Genomic DNA, 20,660 nt, shown 5'->3' with positions numbered 1-20,660 from the left:
CATGACGGGCTTGGGGGAGGGGGGAGTTGGAGAAGTTGAGTAGAAAAGAAATATTTGAAGAAATAATGGCCTGCAATTTTTCCAGTATTATGAAAACTATAAACCCATGGATCTAAGAGAATCAGTAAATTAAAAGCACAAAAACAATGGCAAAAACTCTATGAAGTCACATCATAATCAAATTACTTAAAACCAAACCAGTGATAAAGAAAAATTCTTAAAAGCAGCCAGAGGGCGCCTGGGTGGCTCAGATGGTTGAGGGTCTGCCTTCAGCTCAGGTCATGATCCCAGGGTCCTGGGATCGAGTCCCGCATCAGGCTCCCTGCTCCTTGGGAGCCTGCTTCTCCCTCTGTCTCTCTCTCTCTCTCTGTCTCTCATGAATAAATAAATAAAATCTTAAAAAAAAAAAAAAAAGCAGCCAGAGGGAAAACCATGGCACATAAAGAGAAATAAAGATGAAGATGCAAGCAGATTTTTTTTTTTTTTGGTCAAATAATGCAAGTGAGAAGACAGTGAAATGATATCTTTAAATTACTGAAAGAAAAAATTTCAAGTTAGAATTCTATACTGAACAAAAAATATCTTTCAGAAGTAAACGTGAAATAAAGACTTTTTTGGACTATAAGAGCTCAAAAGAATTCTTCAGCTACAAGCCTGCATTACAAGAAATGCTAAAGGAAGTCTTTCAAACCAAAAGAAATGATAGTAGATAGAAATATGGACTTACACAAAATAATGAATACCATAAATGCTAATTATGTGAGTAAATATAAAATAATATTCTTTGTATTATTAAAGCCTGTTTAAGAGTAAAAGATAATTTTGAAGAAAGATAATTAACATGGGATTTATAGTATGTAGAAGCAAAATGTATAACAGTAGTACAAATTCTGGGTGAGGATAATTAACATACTGTGTCGTAAGTTTTCTTATATCTGTAGTGGCATAATATCTCCTGAAAGTACACTATGATAACTTAAGATATATGCTATCAACTCTAATTCAGTCCCCAAAATAATATGACAAAAAGTTATAGCTATTAAGTTAACAGTGTAGATTGACTGGAATCATAAAAAAATAATCCAAAAGAAGGAAGAAGAAGAGAGAAAAGGGAACAAAAAATTGAAGGGAAAACTTGAAAACAAATAGCAAGATTAAAAGTAAAAGGTTGAGGAAAAAAGGTGTACATATTAACATTAATAAAAAGAAAGTTGGACTAGCTAAATTAATATCAGATGTTATATATTTTAGAGCAAAGACTATTTCAGAAAAAGGTCATTTCATGATGATAAAGTGTTCAGTTCAAGACAATATAATAATACTAAATGGTCATGCACTTAGTAATGGTTTCAAAATATGTGAAGTAAAAAATGATAAAACTGCAAGGAGAAATGGATATATTGACAAGTTTAGATATTTCAATATCCTTTCAATAATTGATAGAACAGTTAAGCAGAAAACTATTAAAGGATGTAAAAAATGAATTACATTAGCCAATTTGATTTGACTTTTCAAGAAAACACCCAATAGTCTAGTGCAATTTTTTCCAATGAGCACAGAATATTTGATAAGAGAGTTTATATTCTGCACCTTAAAACAAGTCACAATAAGTTTAAAATGATTCAAGTTATTCAAAGTACTTCTCTCACCACAGTGGGATTAAATTAGAAATCCACAACAGAAAGTTGTCTCTGAAATCACCAATTATTTGAAATTAAATGACAAATGGCTAAACAACCCAGGTGTCATAGAAGAAATCAAAGGGGAATTATAATGTATACTGAATCAAATGAAGATGAAAACACAAATATCAAAATTTGTGTGTGCAGATAAAGTACTTAAAAGCACATAAGACTGTCTATATCAGAAAGAAAGATTTCAAATAAATGATTGCAGCTTTTGCCTTAAGAAAGTACAAATAGAGAAATTTAAATCCAAAGTAAGCAAAAAAATGAGAAAAAACTGGAGCAGAAATCAATGAAATAGAAAACTAAAAAGAGAAATCATTGAAACCAAAACATGATTCTTTGAGAAGATCCATAATGTTGATAAACCTCTAGGCAGACTGGTCAAGAAAAAAGAAAGAAGTCACCAATTATCAATATCAAGAATGGGATATATAACATTATTACAGTTTCTACAGTGTTAAAAGGAAAAAACAAGGATTTTAATGAACATTTTTATGTTGATAACTTTGACAACCTACATAAAGGACAAATTCCTTGAAAAACACAAACTACCAAAGCTTACTTAAGAAGAAATAGATAACCTGAATAGCTCTATAATAGTAATTGAATTTGTAGGTAATAGTCTTCCCACAAATAAAACATTAGGCTCAGATGGCTTTACTGGTAAATGCTACCAAATGTTATTATTTATTTAAGAAATAGATAGTACTAAAAAGAAAACTACAGACCAATATGCATGATGAAAATAGGTGCAAAAATCCTCAACAAAATATTAGCAAATGAGTTATAAAATACGTTAAAATGATCATTCATTATGATCAAGTAGGATTTATTCCAGGGATGCAAGAGTAGTTCAGATTTGCAAATCAATTAATGTGATATATCACATTAAAAAAGAGGACAGGTAAAAACCATATAATCGTCTCAACAGATGCAGAGAAAGCATTTGACAAAATACAACATCTATTCATGATAAAAACTCAACAAAGTGGGTTTAGAGGGAACATACTTCAACATAATAAAGGCCATAACTTTTAAAAACCCACAGCTAACATCATAGTCAATGGCAAAAAACTGAAAGCTTTTCCTCTAAGATAGGAACAATATAAGGATGTCTACTCTCACCACTTTTATTCAACATAGTACTGGAAGTCCTAGCTGCAGCAATCAGACAAGAAAAAGAAAAGGCATCCAAATTGGTAAGAAAGAAGTAAAACTGTCACTATTTCCAGATGACATGATACTATATATAGAAAACCCTAAAGACTCCACCAAAAAAACTATTAGAACTGATAAATGATTTCAGTAAAATCGCAGGATACAAAGTTAATACACAGAATTCTGTTGTATTCCTATACACAAATAACAAAGTGTGAGAAAGAAAAATTAAGAAAACAATCTTATTTACAATCTCACAAAAAGAATAAAATGCCTAGGGATATATTTAACCAAGGAGATTAAACACCCGTACTCTGGAACCCATAAGACATTGATGAAAGAAATTGAAGATGGCACAAACAAATGGAAAGATAGACCATGCTCTTGGATTGGAAGAATTAATATTGTTAAAATGTCTATACTTCCAAAAGCAACCTACAGGTTCAGTGTAGTCCCTATGAAAATTTCAGCAGCATTTTTCACAGTACTAAAATTCGTATGAAATCACAAAAGACCTTGAATAGCCAAAGTAATCTTGAGAAAGAAGAGCAAAGCTGGAGGTATCACAATTTCAGATTTCAAGATGGGCTACAAAGCTATAATAATCAAAAATAGCATGGTACTGGCACAAAAATAGACACATAGGTCAATGCAACAGGATAGGAAAATAAACCCACGCTTATGGTCAATTAATCTATGACAAAGAAGGCAAGAATAAACAATGGGGGGAAAGTCTTTTAAATAAATGGGATTGAGAAAACTGGACAGCTACATGCAGAAGAATGAAACTCGAAGACTTTCTTAAACCATACACAAAAATAAACTCAAAATGGATTAAAGACCTATGTGAGACCTAAAACCATAAAACTCCTAAAAGAAAACATAGGCAATAATTTCTTGGACATCAGTCTTAGCAACATATTTATGGATATGTCTTCTAAGGCAAGGGAAACAAAAGCAAAAATAAACTGTTGGGACAACACCAAAATAAAAAGCTTTTGCACAGCAAAGGAAACCTTCAGCAAAACAAAATGGCAGCCTACTGAATGGGAGAAGATATTTGCAAGTGGTAAGGGGTTAATATCCAAGATATATAAAGAATTTATACAACTCTACACCAAAAAATAAAAATTGATTAAAAAATAGGCAGAGGACCTAAATAGACATTTTTCCAAAGAAGACCTACAGATGGCCAACAGGCACATGAAAAGTTGCTCAGCATCACTAATCATCAGGGAAATGTAAATCAAAACCATAATGAGATATCACGTAACAATGGTCAGAATGATTGGTACCAAAAAGGCAAAAAAGAAGTGTTGATGAGGATGTGGAGAAAAGAGAACCTTCATGCACTATTGGTGGGAATGTAAATTGATGCAGCTACTCTGGAAAACAGTTTAGAGTTTCCTCATAGCACTGAAAATAGAAATACCATATGATCCAGTGATTCTACTATTGGGTATTTACCCAAAGAAAATAAAAACACTAATTCAAAAAGATATATGCACCCCTATGTTTATTGCAGCATTATTTACAATTGTCAAGATATGGAAGCAACCCAAATGTCCATAGATAGAGAAATGGGCAAAGAAGATGTGGTATGCGAAGCACACACACACACACACACACATACATATACACACACAATGGAATATTACTCAGCCATTAAAAAAAGAATGAGATCTTGCCATTTACAACAACATGGCTGGACCTATAGGATATCATGCTAAGTGAAATAAGTCAGAGAAAGACAAATACCATATGATTTCTCTATATAGAGAATCTAAACAATAAGAATGAACAATAACAAAAAATATACTCTTTTTTAAAAAGATTTTATTTTGAGAGAGAGCAGGAGGAGGGGTAGAGGGAGGAAGGGAGGGAGAGAGGGAGGGAGAAGTGGACTTCCTGCTAAGCAGCAAGCCCGATGCAGTGCTCAATCCCAGGACCCTGGGTTCACGACCTGAGCTGAAGGCAGACACTTAACTGACTGAGCCACTCAGACACCCCCAAATAATATACTCTTAAATACAAAGAATAAACTGGTGATTGCCAGAGGAGAGGTGGGTGGGAGGAATGAGCTAAATAGGTAAAGGGGATTAAGATATACAAACTTCCAGTTATAAGTCATGGAAATGAAAAGTACTAGCATAGGGAATATAGTTAATATTGTAATAATGTTGTATGTTAACAGATGGTGCCTACACTATAGGGAGCACTGAGTAATGTAAAGAATTGTAAAATCACTATGTTGTTTAACTGAAACTAATATAACATTGTCAGCTCTAATTCAATAATAAATAAAAAGACAGAAATAGTACTAATTTTATGCACATTTCCCAGAAAATTCAAGAAATAATACTTCTAAACTCATTATTTGAGGCTGACATTACTCTGATACAAAACCAAAGACATTACCAGAAAAGAACACTGCAGACAAATATTCCTCATAAATTAGATGCAAAAATTAACACAATTTTAATAACTTCAATCAACAATATAAAAATAACACATTATAACTAAGTTGTTTATTTCAAAAATATGAGGTTGGTTTAACATTTGAAAATCCAATCAGTGTAACTCACCATATTAGCAGTCAAAAAATGAAAAGTACATTACATCTAGATGTAAAAAATAAAAATTTGAGAAAATCCACTTCCATTCATGATAAAACTCCAACAACTAAGAATAGAAGAGAATGTCTTTAACCCAATAAGGGCATCTCACAAAAATTTATAGATAGCGTTGTACTTTTAATGGTGAAAGATCAAGAAAGGCAAATTTTCTCCTACTTCTATTTAATATTGTATGGGAAGTTCTAGCCAATGCAAAAAGAAATAAAAGACATACAGATTGGAAAAGCACTAAAACTACCTTTATGTGAAGATAACATGATCAAAATGTAAGTCTACATAAAGTGTAAGTGTACACACGGACTTTTACCAAAAAAGCTACTAGAAATTATACAAGTTTAGAAAGATTGCAAGGTATAAGATCAATTTACAAAACTTAATTGTATAACACTTGTATGAGGTACTTAGAGTAATCAAAATCATAGAGACAGAAAGTAAAATTGTTGCCAGTAGCTGTAGGGTAGGGAGTGGGGACTATTGTTTAATGGGTATAGAGTTTCAGTTTTACAAAATGAAAAGAGTTATAAAGATGGATGGTGGTGATGGTTGCACAACATTATTACTTATTTAATAACACTGAACTGCATACTTAAAAGTGTATTTTACCACAGTAAAAATATTTATATTCAAATGTTTATCTATATATTAGCAACAAAGTAGCATATTAAAACTTTAAAACATTTTAAATTGTTAAATTTTATAAAATACCATTTTGTAATAGCATCAAAATATATGAAGGACTCAGAGATAAATGTGACCTATACCCTACAACTACTCTGTAAAAGAATTTAAAGAACACCTAAATACATGGAAAGATATACCATGTTTATAGATGAGAAAACCAATATTGTTAATATGTCAATTCTCCCCAAATCTATAGATTCAGCACAATACCAGCTGAAATTCCAGCAGGCTTTATTTGTAGAAATTGATTCTGAAATTCATGTTGAAATGTGAAGGATCTTATTTTTAAAGTTAGTAATGAAGACATTGTAGTAATGTAAAGATAAACAAATAGATCAATGGAACAGAATACAGCATCCAGAATTAGACTTGATATATAATCAGTTGTACCTAAATTTAAATATAAAACATAAAGCCATAAAATTGCTAGAAGAAAAAATTTAAAAAAAACACAAACTTTTCACCTTGAGTTAAGGAAATATTTCTTAGAATCAGTACCACAAGCACGATTCATAAAAGGAAAATTGATAAATTGCACTTCATCAAAATTAAGAATGAGGTTTTTAAAGACACTGATATGAGAATGAAAATTCAAATCACAAACTCTGAGAAAATCATCGTAAGTTGCATATCTGATAAAATTGTATATAAAGTATACGAAGAACCCTCAAAACTCCATATTAAGTAGAGAAACAGTCTAGTGCCTTACTTCTAGACTTTTGTTGTTGGTATCAAAGACTGGGGTGGAGAGAACTGGTAATATAATGCAAGTGTATTTTTCCCATATTTACTCTGTTTATACCCTCAGTATTATTTGAAATTTTATCCCTTGTGTGTAATGAGGTAATAAGTTCTCTCTGGTTTCTATAGGTCTCACCGCTTACATTTCAGAGTCTATTTTAGGGACTTCTTAACATTAACTTAAAGCTGTTAATGCTAATCTAGTCTCTACTCACAGAAATCTGTTAACTCACTTTTCTTAGACCGCCAGTGAGTTTCTTTCAAAGTGTTCGTTCATAAGGTGCCCTGACTTGCCCAGGCCCATTGAATGAGCCAGTTGTAGTGAAAATTCAAACCCAGACTTTGTGATCTCGAGGTCAGTGCTCTTGCTGTTATATTTCAGCTGCTTGGTTGAAAATGAGTTTAGGGTTCTAATTTTTGCTCTTTTTATAACTCAGTTGTGTGAGCTTGGATAAATCATTTAACTACCTTGATCTTTCATTTTCTTTGATAGAAGATGAGAAAGTAGAGGGAAAAAGAAAAAGCTCTAAGGTCCTTTCCATTCTAACTTCTATTATTTTTTTATTCCTCATTTCTCCTTCACTTTTTCTGCCCCCTTGTGCAACCTTCCCCTCCACTTTTTTCTTTTTACCACCAAATGTGTCAGGGTCTGCTGTGTGAAAGGTTGTTTCTACTGAGTGACATATGTACCTCACAAACTCTCAGAAGACTGCCTAGTGAGCTTTCTGCAGCTGTTTTCCTGTCTTCCAACCAGTGGGATTGTCACTCTGATTCTACTTTTTCTGTCTTTAAAGCACAGCATACTCTGAAACTGAAATTAATTTCTATGAATGTCATCTCAAATATACCTAGCTGGAAATTTTACTTCTAAATTTTCACATGCAGAAACAAGTCTTTTACTTCATGAGATTTCTCCTTTTCAAGGGTAGTTATTTAATGACAAGTATGCCCTTTCCTCCAGCTCTGAATTAACTGTTGAAAAAAAAAAATTGCATTTCTTTAGAACCTTTGAGCACTGATTGAATTGGATAGTGGAGGGGAAGATGCAAGACAATACTGCATAGTTCTTACTTTTGGTGAGGGAAAAAATAAGTAATTGTGTAGTTGCTGCACTACTATGACATATCTTTATATTGAACTGTTGTCCTGATTTTATTCATACTCAACTAATGCTGCCCCTTTTGCCGTTCTTTTACGTGTGTTTTAGCCCCATTTTGCTGTGCATCATAATTTCTCAGGAATTTTCTTGCACAGAACCTTAACTCATTAACCATACATGGTCCCTTAAATGGAAGCCAGCTTTCAAAACATAAAATAGGACATTTCCATTTGTGGGTAACAGTTATAGCTGGAAAGCCTGTGGTTGCTCTCATTCCAGGTCCTTTCTTTTCATGAGTCTGATGTTCGTGTGAGAACACTTCCATCCAGCCTTCTACATTCCCCTTCCCCTTCTCTGCCTGTCCCCACTCTCTGGTCATCTGGGACCAGGACTTATATTTCCAGCCAGTTTGGGATTATGTTAATAACCCAGTCATCACTTCATTTTTAAATGATATCACCTAATATAGGAACTATATTACATAGTAAGAACTTACTTAAATAAATGGCTTAGAATAGAAATGAATTGTACACTATTGGGGAAAATATACCTTCATGAGTCTATACCAGTAATACATACATACATACATACATGGATGGAGGAGGAAGGAGGGGTTTCATTTACAGTATAGTGCTGAAGGCTAACTGGTATATGTGGAAGAAGTGCTAAAGTTGAAAATTTATTATTTTGAAGCCATCATGAAAAAATTGAATCAAGCAAGAGTCATCAATGGCTGCTTGGTCAAGGGGAAAATGAGAAGGAAGATCAGGATATTTGCATGGTCTTTAAGTGTCTCCCCTTACACTGCTTATTAATTGTAAGGGAGAAAAAAACAGTAATTATACAGTGTAGAAAAATTGTCCAGGTGATCAAAATTAACATCTCCCAAGAAAGACTGGTGGACTCGAAAAGTCTCCAGATATTAAATCATGAGAACACATCATCTATTCAGTGTTCCCATTGAGCCTGAATCCAGATCTCAAGGAAACAGCAAACACAAAATGATGAACCTTCTACTAATGAGGGAGGGGACTATACACTTCAAAAATAAAAATATCATAAAAGACAAAAGCTGTGGAAATATTCCAGATTAAAAGAGAACTAAGAGATGTGACAATTAGGGGCGCCTGGGTGGCTCAGTCATTAAGTGTCTGCCTTTGGCTCAGGTCATGATCTCAAGGTCTTGGGATCAAGCCCCACATCAGGCTCCCTGCTTGGCAGGAAGCCTGCTTCTCCCCCTCCCACTCCCCCTGCTTGTGTTCCCTCTCTCGCTGTCTCTCTCTGTCAAAAAATAAAATCTTTAGGGCGCCTGGGTGGATCAGATGGTTAAGCGTCTGCCTTCGGCTCAGGTCATGATCCCAGGGTCCTGGGATCGAGTCCCGCATCAGGCTCCCTGCTCAGTGCAGAGCCTGCTTCTCCTTCTCCCTCTGCCATTCCCTCTGCTTGTGCTCTTCTATCTCTCTATCAAATAAATAAATAAAATCTTTAAAAATAAATAAATAAATAAAATCTTTAAAAAAAAGAGAGAGAGAGAGATGACAATTAAATGCAGTATCTGACTCTAGACTATATCCTATGTTGGTAGGAATAGAACATAGAGAACATTATTAGGTCATCTGATGAAATCAGAATGTTGATGGTAGATTATATAAAATTTATGGAATTTATAACTGTGCTGTGGTTATATAAGAGAATATTCCTATTCATAAGAAATGGCCACTGAAGTGTGTGGGGATAAAGGGTCATGATGTATGTAAGTTACTCTCAAGCACCTCAAAAATATTACGTATGTGTGTGTGTGAATGTCTAAATATGCAAATGATGAAGAAAATGGGGTGTAATGTAATAATATGTAAGTCTGGGTAAGGGGTGTATGAGTTTAATGTTGTATGGGTAAAGGGTGTATGAGTTTGTTGTTAGAACTTTTTTATTGTTTGATATCCTTTTTTTCTTCTCATTTTTTTCACTTACTCATATTCTTTTTCTAGCATAATTGAGATATAATTGACATATAACATTATGTAAGTTTAAGATGTACAACATAATGATTTGATCTATGTATATATTACAAAATGATTACCACATTAAGTTATTGTGCATCACCTCACATAGTTACAAATTTTTTCTCGTTGGGATGAGAACCTTTAGGATCTACTCTCTTAGCAACTTTCAAATGTATAATACAGTATTGGTAACTACAGTCATCATGTTGTACATTATATCTTCAGAACTTAATTTTCTTATAACTGGAAGCTATACCTTTTGACTGTCTTTACCCAGTTGATATTGTTCCTAAATAACTTTTCCAAATAAAAAAAATACTTTAAAAAAATAAAGTTTTTATTCCCCTTCAGTTAGGATTAATGGCCAAACCTACATCTTTTAGAGAAATAATAATTTTAAAGTCCTACCACATGGCTACTTTAAAAACTCTATTGTTTATTTTTTATATGTGTCTTAGATATATGCTTACTATTTGTCATGTAGAAAGCCTCTGAATGAAGTACATGGGAATATAAGCAAAAAAAGGAAAAATATAGAGAAATCACTTGTGAATCTAAGTACCCTGTTAGCAGAACACCTCCTAGAGCAGTGCTGTCCAGTAGAACTATCTGTGATTATATGGAACTGTTCTATGTGTGCGTTGTCCAATATGGTAACATTTGAGCACTTGAAATGTGGCTAATGAGACTGAATTTTTAATTTAATTTTAATTAATTTTAATAGCCACACATGGCTACTGACTACCTGGAGTGGTGGCTAATGCCTAGGTATGAGAAGTTTATAAGTTCCCATAATCAGTAAGTTTATTGCTTAAAGAGAGAAACTAGTCACAGCTGGGCTTGTTAGCTTGTGGGAGCTCTGTCCTTTTCAGAAAGAATCTGTGGTATATTGCATATGTTTTTACCTTTCCACTGGTAGCAGATTTTATTGTTGAATAATAGTTAATCAAATTCAATGAAAATTCGAATGTCACAATTAAATATAATCATTGCTAGACTGATTTTTACAGGTTACAACATTAGCTACCAAAAACCTGAATTAGATGCAGGACTTCCCTTTTAATTACTTACTCTGATTAAAGAGACAGAATGGATATAAGGACAGGAGAAGTAGGAAAGAAGGGGAGGAAGGGTAGATAGTTGGGTAGATGGATAGAAAGAAAACAATGCAAGATATTCTATTTTAAATGCCAGAAGAGGAGAACATTTAGTCTCTTTTGTCAAACACTGGAATAGTCTTGATGTTACCTAAGATTCCTTCCAGCTGTAAATCTTGTGATGCTGAATCTGGAGGAAATCCATGAGAGTGAAGGAGTCAGGTAAATTTAGGAATTGGAGTTCAACGTTTGACTTGTGTTGTTATATGATCTTAATCTCCCAGGCCATATGAGTGATTTCTGCCTTGCTAAGACAATTTACTTCATTTCAAATAGAATATTGATTAAAAGAAAGCCCTGATAAACAGAGTGTTATATTTTCCTGCTTACTTATTAATATTTTTTTAAAGATTTTATTTATTCATTTATTTGAGAGAGCGAGAGAGAGAGAGAGAGAGCACACAAGAGGGGGGAGGGTCAGAGGGAGAAGCAGACTCCCCGCTGAGCAGGGAGCCCGATGTGGGACTCGATCCCGGGACTCCAGGATCATGACCTGAGCCGAAGGCAGTCGCTTAACCAACTGAGCCACCCAGGTGCCCCACTTATTAATATTTTTAAGAGTGAGAATCATGCTTTTTAATCAGTCAGATATAAATATAGTACTTATGGAGGCAACATGTTAAGAGAATAGGCTAGAAGGAAGTATAAACATAAAAGGTAACTTGTGTGTCTCCCCAAATACAACACTGATTAGCACTGAGGCCTCAGTGCAGTGTTCCTCTGTCTTTCACTGTGTATCAGTAGCTAACCATGTTGATAACTTCAGTTCTTCTTCCAGATTGAATCAAGGCACTAACTTTTTCAGGTTAATGCTCTGTTGATTAATAAATCTATTGCTTTCTTTGGCTTACACCTTTGTGCAGTGTTGTTCTCAAAAAGATGTTTAGGCTTAAGCATTTTGCTCTGCTTTGGGCATGAAATAAGTGCTTGATAAAAGCCTACATGCTTGACAGGTTGAGTGCCTGCTGTTTTTTTCTCTACCCTCATTCTGCTACGTAAATGAATCTTGCTTGCTGGTGCTCTTCTTTCAGAGTATTTGCCCGAGTACTGAGAGCACAGTCTCATAGAGGAGAACACCCAGCTGGAACTGAGTACCACCTGCACTTCACATCTTTTTAAGCAAGGGGCCATATTAATCTATTAAACCCAGAAATCGGGTATCAGGGTTTCCATGACCACCCCACTAGGGAATGGTTTGGTGATTCACTGGCAGGACCCATGAGACTCAACATAAAGTCATTCATAGCTGATTTTTTACAGTGAAAGGATATAAAGCAAAATCAACAAAGGGAAAAGGTACATGGGATGAAGTTTGGAGGAAATCAGATACAATCTTGTAAGAATATTGCCCAAGTGGAGTCACACAGGATGCACTTAATTTCTCCAGCATCTAACATGTATGGGGTGCTCTCTACCAAGGAAGCCCATTAGAGACTCAGTGCTGAGGTTTTTATTGAGGTCTGGTCATATAGGTACCCTTTGCCTAGCATGTACTGATTTCCAGACTTACAGAAGGAAAACAGATGTTCAGCATAAACTATATTGTGTCTACAAACCTTTTGGGCCTGGTAAAATACCATTATTCATTAGGGAATGTTGAGAATCCTCCCAAAATCCAGTTTCCGTACTGGCAACCAAGGGCCAGCCTTGCAAACAGGGTTTTCTAAGGATAGCAGTCTCGGACCTGCTGTGTTAACTCTTTTCTACATCTGTATATGCCTCAATCAGCATTCGGAGTTGGAACTTTTAACCTATTTTTAACTTCCCTTTTGTCTAGTCTCTTTACTAGCTTTTTGTTGGACATTAGTGTTCCTTAGAGATTAATAGAAATGTAGTGTACTACACACCTATTCTTTTGTCTAATGGGGCTATTTCAGCTTTTTTTTTTAAGATTTTATTTATTTATTTGAGAGAGAGCATGAGAGAGTGAACACAAGGGTGGGGGGAGAGGAGCAGAGGGAGAGGGAGAAGCAGACTTCCCGCTGAGCAGGGAGCTTGATGTAGGGCTCCATCCCAGGACCCCGGGGATCATGACCTGAGCCAAAGGCAGATGCTTAACCAACTGAGCCACCCAGGCACCCCTATTTCAACTTCTTGTAGGCTACAGCAGCAAATCTTTCCTCTTAATCCTTGCCACTGCTGTTGTTATTTCTTTTATCAAGTGATGAGCAATGAGTATTCTCTTCATTACAGGTCAGTCTCGAATGTTGCCACTGTTTTTTTATTTTGGGATTTATTTTCCTCAGTTCTCCAAGAGTATGGTATCATAGCTGCCTCTGAGCCTTTAACCACAGCTTTCTTTCTCCCTTAACCAGCCTAGTATTGCCTTGAAAGAAGATAGCACGAATACTTATCAATATGCTTCTGAAGACTCAGAAACCTTAGGGTGAAGTATAGCACCTAAGAGAAGCTCTTATGTCTATCACAAATATAAACTGTAGGCATTATAGAAGCAGATGGTCTAAATCAATGTCAACTCGCACTTACAAATGATTTAAGAATTTAAGAATAAAGAAACCAGAATCATAGTTAAAAGCATTTGGGTAAAGATAATAGGAAATAAATATGGAAGTAATGTATATTGTAGGAGTCTACAGAATAGGAAGTAGATGATGCTACCCTAAAAACCAAGTAAAGGTTGCCATGGAAATAAGATAGTAATAGGGACTCCTGAATATATAACATTGGGTATATGCTAGAAGATTTCCTCCTGTAAATTTGGATATATAATGATGTTTGGCCTAAATGATGGTAAAGAGGTAGTAATAAGTACTATTATTTTGGAGTTAATTCTGACTAACAAGGAAAACCTAATTGGTCAGGAGCAAGGGATAGAAGCTTTTCAAAGAAAGTGATTGTTTCATTTCAGAATTAATATAAGTAAAATAATACCTGGGAATATTGCCTGCTCCTATCAACCCGAGGGATAAAGTTAATAATTCATGTGGCATTAGGTAGAGTATTCCGGGTAGATATTCTCTTATGGATCACAGACATAAATGTAAAGCCAAAAACTGTAAAACTTCCAGGGGAAAATCTTTACAACCTTGGGTTAGTCATAGACTCATTAGCTACAACACCAGAAGCACAATCCATAAAAGAATCAAATGAGAAATTGAGCTTCATCAAAATTAAAAACTTCTGTTATTCAAAAAGCTCTGTTAAAAGAATGAAAAGACAAGCCACGGGTTGAGAGAAAGCAGTTGGAATTCAATTATCTGATAAAGGATTCCTCCAGAATATAAAAAGAACTAAAAAAACTCAATAACAAGGAAACAAACCACTGAATTAAAACAACAGGCAAAAGATTAGGACAGATGCTTCACAAGAGTAGATGTATAGATGGCAAATAAGCACGTGAAAAGATGCTCAGTATCATTAACAATTAGGGAAATGAACATAAAAATCACAGTAATATACCACTACACAGCTATAAGTAATTTGGCTATTGGCCGGAATTTTAAAAGCTTACCCTGTCAAAGATGTGAAGGAACTGGAACTCTCATGCACTACTGATAGGAATGTAAAATTGTACAACTTTGCAGAGGTCTAAGTAAAACATACACCTACTGTATGACCATCCATTTTACTTGGTATTTACCCAAGAGAAATAAAAGCATGCATCCACTACTATTGTTCACAGCAGCTTTATTTTTTATAGCCCCAAACTTGAAACAACCCACATGTTATTAGCAGATGCACTGATAAACAAATTGTGGTATATCCATATAATGGAATACTACTCAGCAATAAAAAGGAACTGCTAATACATGCAAAAACATGGATAAAGGTCAAAATAATTAAGCTGAGTTAAAGAATCCAGACTTAAAAGATTACAAACTGTGTAATTCCATCATAAAACTCTAGAAAAACCCAAATAATCTCTAATGACAGTAGATTAGTGTTTGCCTAGTTCAGCAGGTGCAGGAGTAAGTGAGCGAGTACAAGAGGTTACAGGGGGACACAAAGAGACTTTTGCAGGTGATGGAGTTTGTTATCTTGATTGTGGTGATGGTTCCTGGGTATATACATATGCCAACACCGATCAACTTGTACAATTTAAATATGTATAGTTTATTGCATATCAGTTATACCTTAATAAAGCTATTTAAAAAAACAAAAACAAAAAAGAAGAACTGCATGATTTTTCTTTAAAGTTTTAGTTGCCTGGACTTACTGTGACCCAAGTAAATTCTTCAGCCCTGGTTCAGCTTTATCATTTCCCTGTAATATATTTAAGAGTACATGATATATTTAATACTCATAAAAGGAACTTGTAAACAGTTACTATAGTCATTACCCTAACAAACTGTATATTCCTGACAAGTAGAAATGTTCCCATTTTAATTGCTTTTTAATGACATATTACACAGGCTTTAAATGTCAGTCTTTGTATTTTCAAACCTGCAGAAACTTGAATGAAGTTTACATATAAGAGCAATCAACTCTGATGGCAATAGGCTGAATATCAGTTTCTAAAAATAAATTTTATATGAATCTTTTCTCCAGATGACTTTTAAATGTTTTTAACTATGACATCTTTATGTAAGTGAATATATATTGAGAAATAGCTATAAAACCTGAAATTTCCACTTTTTAATTCTTTTTTTACCATGCCTGTTAACAGGATATAGCTAGATATTGTGCATACTCATCCGTTTACTCTGCATTACTACTCTCCTGACCAGTAAATAGACAGCCATCACTGTGAGCTAGAAGTGTTAGGCATTTGGCTATATCCTAGATTACAGTTCATGGTTTTTAAATATTGTGTGTGTGAAAGATTTTATAAGTGACCATTTGACAAACTACAGCATTCTGCTTCCTCAAGCTAAATTTGGGGTTACTGATTTATATTTATAGTCTTGCTCTAGGGCCTGCTATTTGGTAGACAAGACATTTTTCTGCTCATTCCTCAAGGATTCCTTCTGAATGCCAGCTAAGAGTATGAACTTCGGAACCAGAATGTTTAGGTTTTTATACAGTAAGCTCTACCACTTACTGTGACCTTGGGGAAGTTACTTAACATTAGCAAGCTTCAATTTCCTCTTCTGCAAAATGCGGAAAATGTAGAGACTATAACTTATAGGGTTTCTGCCAGGATCGAATGAATTAATAAATGTAAAACAAATACATTTTTACCTTGCATGCAGTACATGCTATACAATCCCTTCCCAATTGTTATGATTATTATTGTTAGAATTGATTTTGTTTTGTTTTTTTTTTGAGATTGTGAAGTAGGTTCTGGTGAAAACCGAAAACATCATCTGCTTGAGAATGTCCCTATGTTTAGTTATTCATCTTTTGTGCTTATAACATTCAACCTGAATTATTATGTCAGTTTAGGGATTAATTATCACATCTGGCTTTCATTTCTGTCAGTCCTGAGGTACTATATTCACCAGCACTGAGTACTCTGAGAATGAAATTGAGATTGGTGAATAAAGGGTTTTTTCATCTTCTAAGAATAAAATTTTTGTAACCCCCAGTGTTCATTTGGTTTAAAGTACAAGGAAAAGGGATCCTTGATAAAATGGATTGCTATGTCCACCTGTTATTTGGGTTTGTCAGAATTGCTGCCTAAGCTCTGATCTGTGGTCCGTCCAGACTAGCATTTGCCCTCGGACAGGGCATCAAGGAGACAATGTGGGTAAATCTATAGGGACAGACAGAAGCCCCCACTCAGTTTTTTCCCCCAGTTTTTTCTGCTTTTATTCCCATCTAAACATGGCTCTTTGATTTCTTTAAATCATTAAGAAGAGAGGTTCAGCCCCAGGAACTCCAGAAAAAGCTAAGGAATTAGAAAGTGAACACAAACCAGGAAAGACAGTTTCTTTTAAGATAGTTTATTGTTTCTTTGTTATTGTTATGCTAACACATTTTGGTCTTAGAATATTCAAGCAATTCAAAAATTTATGGTATATTAATTCCAAGTCCTCTGTAATCTCCTTCTCAGAAGTAACTACTGTTAACTTTAATGTATACTGCTCCAGATTTTCTTCTCTGCAGATCTAATACTGTAATTTTAGAAAAGTAGGTTAATTCTATACATGCAATTTTTAGAATTTTATTTTCTTAATAATATGTTGCATATATTTTCCAGTGGAGTACATACATGTATTCATGGCATCCTTTTTAAGGTCCATTCTGTATTTTAGTGTATAGCTGTATCATAATTTATTTAATCAATCTTGTTGACCCATGATTCTTCCTAATTTGCTCCTATTACAAAGAATACTGCAGTGAACATTCTTGTACATATAGTTTTGAATATGTTTACAAGTGTTGAGTAAATTCCCTGAAGTGGAAATATGTGTTTGAAGAATATAAAAATGTTTTGAAATGGTAGATATTGACAAATCACAGGTGCTTACTGAGAGAAAAAATAGCATATTAATACTAGATACTGCTGATGGGAATGACAGCCTTTGCTTTGCCCTCAATTGAGGTAGCTCCTTATGCTAACAGTTAATAGTGATTTCTAGATCTTCAAAAAAATTAATAGCTCCCCTTACTCCTCATTCTTACCTATTCTATCCATTCATTTGTTGGTCCTTCATTTATTAAAAGATATATTTATTTTAAATTGTAAAATTAGTTTAACTATATTATAATAAAATTGGAAAGCAGGTTAAGAAAAAATTCATAATCCTTATGATTTTTATCTGTGTATTTGAAAAGTATAATTCTAATCATTGTGTACTAACAATTTTGGTTTCTGTATTTGTCACTTAACATTATATCTTGGTGTTTTCCCTAATGGCTTCATAGTGTTCTGTTGGGTGTAACATGGCTTAATCATTCCATTTTAGTTGGCAATTAAGATTTAGAATCAGTCTTTTATTATTTGAATCTTGACAATTTTTCTTCCACATTAATTCCTCTCTGTGCCAAAAGGCATCTAATAAATATCTGGAAATTTAGTTAACTAACCATAAATAATTAGTAGTATATGTGGCCAAAAAAAAGTCTTAAGATTTTACTGAATTGGAGGCACATGGGTGGCTCAGCTTCAGCTCAGGTCATGATCCTGGGGTCCTGGGATTGAGCCCCACGTCCAGCTTCCTGCTTAGTGGGGAGTCTGCTTCTCTCTCTCCCCTGCTCATGCGCGCGCGCTCTCTCTCTCTCAAGTAAATAAATAAAATCTTTAAAAAAAAAATACTGAATAGATTTTTTTCCTCAGTGTATTTGACAGCTTTTTTACCTTCCAGGTTTTTGGAAGACAAAAAGAGTAAAATAACTTTTAGTTTTAGTTATCTATTGCTGCTTAACAGACTACCCCGAAACTTAGACAAACAACTAACATTCTGCAGTTTGAGCTAGGTTCAGCTATGTGCTTGTTCTGCTGATCTTGCCTGTGGTCACCCATGAGGCTCATGCAACTGGCTGTTAGCTATGACACTGGCATGGCTGGGCCTTTCTTTCTCTCCCCGGGTAGCCTCTCCCTATAGTTCATCTGGCAAAGTAGCTAGACTTCTTACCTGCAGGTTCAGGGCCTCCTGCAAGAATGGAAGCTGCCAAATCTTTTTCCAGATTTGGTCCACAACTGGCAAAGTGTCTGTTGGTTAAATTGAGGAACTCGGGGCGCCTGGGTGGCTCAGTCAGTTAAGCGTCTGCCTTCAGCTCAGGTCATGATCCCGGGGTCCTGGCATTGAGCCCTGCATCGGGCTCTCTGCTTGGCGAGGAGCCTGCTTCTTCCACTCCCTCTGCCTGCAGTTCTGCCTACTTGTGCTCTCTCTCTACCTCTGTCAAATAAATACATAAAATCTTAAAAAAAAAAAAAAGTGAGTAACTGGCCCAGACTAGAGTCAGCAGGAAGGGACTACTGGGAGGTGTGGTTTTCCAGGGGCCACCAGTATAACAGTCTAGCACAAAGGGCATCTCATAGTCATTTTCATTTGTATTTCTCAGACTACGACGAGGGGAGTCGAGCACCTTTCATATGTATATTATCCTTTTCCTTTTCTGTGAAATGCCTAGTCAGGTTTTGTCCACTTTTCTCTTGGATAGTTTGTCTTTTCATAATTGATTTATAAAAGTTCTTCACATAATCTGGATCTGTTGGTTATATGTGTTACAAACATCCTTGGTCAGTTTATGGCTTATCTTTCACTGTCTTTATGGTGTTTTTGATAAATGAAGTCCTTAATTTTAAAACAGTTGAATTTATCATCTTTTATGATTTTTGCTTTTTGGGTCCTTCTCTCCTCCAAGGCATAAAATACTCTTGTACATCATCTTCTAAATGTTTTATAGTTCTGTCTTTGATATGCAGGTTTATAATCCATCTGGAATTGATTTGGGGGATTGGTGTGAGGCAAGAGTCCAATTGCATTTTTTTCCCGCATGTAGCCTTTCCTTAGGCTTTAATTTGGGGTTAGTTCCGGTGTTTCTTAAATGCTGTATGTTCATCTTTCCTGGATCCCTTTTTAATTTTGCTGTAGAACAGCCATGCAGCAGTTCTGGAAAGAAACTACTTGAGAGCAAATCAGCATTTAATTGAGCATTTCTACAAATAATGATTAAACAGCTGCAATCCTTTGGTGAGGAGATATCACTTGAGCCGAGACCTCAAATATTAAAAGCCAGCATATGAAGAGCCTAGGAAGAATGTTCTGAGCCGAGGGAATAGCAAGTATTCTTACCAACTGGGAGAAAGAGGTACTTAGAAATGTAGTAAAAATGAAAAGCTGAACAAGAAAGTCATGGTTCAAAATAATGTAAACCAAAATGAGATGTGATTCTGAGGAGTTAAATGTTAGAAAGTGATGCCATTGACCTCTACATTTAGAATACTCCCTTTCTCAATGGGGACTTACCAGAGTATCTGGTTTGGTGACCATATGCTGACTTCTTGCTTTCTATTAATCTAATCACATGTCTTGTGTCTGCTGTAACAAGTATTTACCTATTTTATGTGTTTGTAGAATTTGTTTTCATAATAAGACTGTACACAAAGCATGGAAGATCCAATAATTATTTCTGAAAAGAATACAGATGTTAAAACCTTGATGATGTGAGATGGCATAGTGTTAAAAGTTGGAATATGATGGGGAGGAATAGAAGTGGAAGGAAGTATAGATACTAATTTTCTCATTTTACAGAAAGGGGAGTCAAGAGATACAGTCTAAAGCAATGGATCAAGTAGAGCTCATAATTATTATTCTGAGTTAGAAAGGTAATATATAGAACTGAAGATAAAAACATAGCTAAGAAAAATTTTAAAGGATGTAGTAGTATAAGTGAGCTAAATTCTACATCTTTCACAATGAGGAAAATGCTGGATTTCCTTAATAAATATATAACTATAATTGAAGAAATAGGAGTCTACATATAGTAAAGTTGTAGACGTAACACATCAGAAATGGAGGAGAGGGTCTACCTCTGTCAGTGGGATTGGGAGTAGGGGACAGAGATGCTTTTGCTTTTCATTTTATTTCCTCCTAATGCCTGAATTTTCCCTTTGTGTTCATTTATTACTTCTCAAATAATACAAA

General features: G+C 34.8%; 1 protein-coding gene and 1 non-coding gene across 5 annotated transcripts in view; one reads left to right on the top strand and one right to left on the bottom strand.

The window, feature by feature from the left end:
- The window catches only part of KIAA1328 (KIAA1328 ortholog), a 326,771-nt gene that overhangs the window by 125,221 nt on the left and 180,890 nt on the right, over positions 1-20,660 (top strand). The gene's annotated exons all lie outside the window — the stretch shown is intronic.
- Positions 13,323-13,390, bottom strand: LOC115940949 (small nucleolar RNA SNORD2). Its single transcript, XR_004075673.1, has one exon. It is a non-coding gene; the product is annotated as a small nucleolar RNA SNORD2 (small nucleolar RNA).

The sequence above is a fragment of the Leptonychotes weddellii genome, chromosome 13, assembly GCF_054177405.1.
Source record: "Leptonychotes weddellii isolate Sample4059 chromosome 13, ASM5417740v2, whole genome shotgun sequence".
In the NCBI taxonomy this organism is placed as follows: domain Eukaryota; kingdom Metazoa; phylum Chordata; class Mammalia; order Carnivora; family Phocidae; genus Leptonychotes; species Leptonychotes weddellii.
Note: the sequence above shows the minus strand (reverse complement) of the source record. Positions and strands in the feature narration are given on the sequence as shown.